This window comes from Dipodomys ordii, unplaced genomic scaffold, assembly GCF_000151885.1.
Source record: "Dipodomys ordii isolate 6190 unplaced genomic scaffold, Dord_2.0 Scaffold78, whole genome shotgun sequence".
Taxonomy (NCBI): domain Eukaryota; kingdom Metazoa; phylum Chordata; class Mammalia; order Rodentia; family Heteromyidae; genus Dipodomys; species Dipodomys ordii.
The window spans coordinates 2,552,655-2,555,636 of NW_012267294.1; the positions used below are offsets into that span (position 1 = coordinate 2,552,655).

General features: G+C 38.8%; 1 protein-coding gene across 2 annotated transcripts in view; it reads right to left on the bottom strand.

Moving 5' to 3' along the window:
• Pkn2 (protein kinase N2) overlaps positions 1 to 2,982 on the bottom strand; it is a 122,076-nt gene that overhangs the window by 118,383 nt on the left and 711 nt on the right. The window lies entirely within an intron of this gene.

Genomic DNA, 2,982 nt, shown 5'->3' on the forward strand with positions numbered 1-2,982 from the left:
CACAGGGGTGAAATACCAGTACCCAGAATATCTATCTATTGCTGGAACTGACTGAGGCTTGAACTCAGAACCTGGGCACTATCCCTTAGCTTTTTTTTTTTTTTTGGTCGGTCATGGGGCTTGAACTCTGGGCCTGGGCACTGTCCCTCAGCTCTTCAGCTCAAGGCGAGCGCTCTACCACTTGAGCTACAGCGCCACTTCCAGCAAAGTATTTCAAATTATGCAGTATCATTTGAAAAAAACAAAGCTGAATATATGTTGATAAAGTTAAATAAAGTACTATTTATTAAACACTTGGAGTGAACATTTATTACTGTTTATTAAAGTAACATTTGGAGTAACATTTGAAGTATTCCTAAGAAAGAGCAAAGGAACAATGATTACTCATCAAACATTTTAAAACTGGCTACTAAACTGTCTAAATACTTAAAATCTGCTTAGCAGATAAGTAGTAGGAAATTCTTAGACTTATATTTTCAACCTAAACAAACTCAAAAGTTAGCTAAAATCGGGACATATTACATAATAGTTTCAGAACATAAAGTAACAAAATGTTTGGATAGATGGCTATAGTTAACGAAGCAAATTTTACAACCATTAAGTGATGACATAAATTATATTCTCAAATTTTAGTAAACATGATAAACTTTAAATGTAATAACTTTTATTAGAACTGGAAATCCAATAAACTATAAAAGGGGCCTGGATATACATGACAACTTTAAGGTTGTCTGAATAAGAACTGTTCTTTTAATATTTTAAAGTCTAACTTTAGATCAGTGTTGCCCAGTTTTGCCTTAATTTCATGTTATAATTCCTTATATCCTTAATTGGCTCCCTTGTTATTTTCAAAACATCTTAACTAAAATATCCTCAATATATTATAACAAAAATTTTTTTTGGGGGGGGGTCCAGTCATGGGGCCTGAACTCTGGGTCTGGGCGCTGTCCCTCAGCTCTTCAGCTCAAGGCTAGCACTCTACCACTTGAGCCACAGCGCCACTTCCGGCTTTTTTCTTTTTGTTTATATGGTGCTGAGGAATCGAACCCAGGGCCTCAGGCATGCAAGGCAAGCGCTCTACCACTGAGCCATCTTCCCAGCCCCAATATAAAAATACTTTGTACCAGGAACAAAGTTGTCTTTTATGTCAACTTTCTATAAACCACAAACAGGGATATCAACTACTCTCTAAATCTACCACCAGTAAATTAAAAAGAACAAGATTCGTTTTAATGGATTTTTCTTAATCAAAAGTAGGTTTTCCACCAGACACGGGTGGCTTACGCCTCTAATCCTAGCTACTCAGGAGGCTGAGATCTGAGGTCCACAGTTTAAATGCAGCCTGAGCAGGAAAGGCCATGAGATTTTTTACCTCCAATTAACAACCAAAAAGACAAAAGTGAAGCTGGCTCAAGTGGTTGGGTGCTAGCCTCCAGCAAAAAGCTCAGGGACAATGCCCAGGCCCCTAAGCTCTAGCCTCAAGACAGACAGACAGACACACACACACACACACCCACACTGCTCAGGGACAGTCCCCAGGACAGACTAACACACACACATACACAGCAAAAATGCTCAGGGACAGTGCCTAGGACAGACCAACACACACACACACAGCAAAAATAATCAGGGACAGTGTCCAGGACAGACAGACAGACACAGACACACACACACAGAGCAAAAATGCTCAGGGTCAGTGCCCAGGTCCCTAAGCTCTAGTCTCAGAACCAACACACAAACACACACATACACACACACATAGTTTTTCATGTTTCAAAACTAGGCGATTAATTTCCACTGTGCCCAGAGCATCTTCATTTTAAAAGCCCATGTGTATTAATAAATTAAATTTATTTAGCAAATGTGATAAGCAGTAAGTCTTGCTCATAAAGGCTATTTGGAATTAAACACAATTACAGTATTTCCAGTGACAGGATATTCAGCTTTACACTTGCAAAGGATTCCAAATATGCAACAATGCACTAGTGCATCTTGTTGAACTCTCGTGAAGAATACACTAGGTATCATAAGAATGCCTTCAAACTTTTATCTGATTGCTGAGTAAACCAAACTCCTACAGAAATCTATTGAAAAATGCATTTCAATATGAAGTTCAGAAGCAGTTTGACATGCATAATTTTATCATAAAGAATCAACATTTTTTATAGCGTTCCTAAATTCAGGGTTAAAAAAAAGTTAAATGCCCACCTCTCAAAGATGCAAGAACGCTATTTTCTTTCTTTATGCCTGTTTAATCCTGCGAGTAACCAAAACGTAAGTATATTAAAATAACCCAAAATAAGTTTCAGTAAAAAAAAATAAATTTTAATCCAGAAGTACGCTTTCTAAAACACTTTAAAGTAATGAAAAACAACCCCCAAAGGGCACCTCAAGTCTCCTTCTACACCATAGAGACCTAAATTCAAAAGTTGTGCCTACATCATCAGATATTTAGCTAGAAATAGGAAAGAATAATATTGCTGCTGGACTTGGACACTTCACTAATCAAGGGATGTATTTTGTTATCTTCTACGGACGTGTGGTGCCTAATGTTTTCTTTAATCGCTCTACTCGTATGTAAACAACCTCCATAGGCTCTTTTCTGTGCAGGTCAAACTGGAGGGAAAATGAAACTTTGTCGGGCAGCGCCTCGGAACTTCCGGATCTTAGACATAACGAAGAACCATTTATCCCTATCGCTTGGTTAGAATAAAAGACAAAAAAAAATGTAGCCCGCAAATGAGACGAAAGAAAGAAACTCGGGAGTCACCTGAAGAGGGCTGCGTTTTGAACAGCCTCCTTTTAAAACCACCCACAATAACAACGATCGGAGTAATAATGATTAAAAAAAAAAAAAACCAGTCTGGGGACTTGGAAGTTCTGGGGGGCGCTCTTTGTGCACAGTCTGAAGGGAAGGGGAGGGACGAGGCAACAGCTTGGGAATCATTCAAAGAAGTTAGAGCGAGCGGTGTTCGGGGGAGT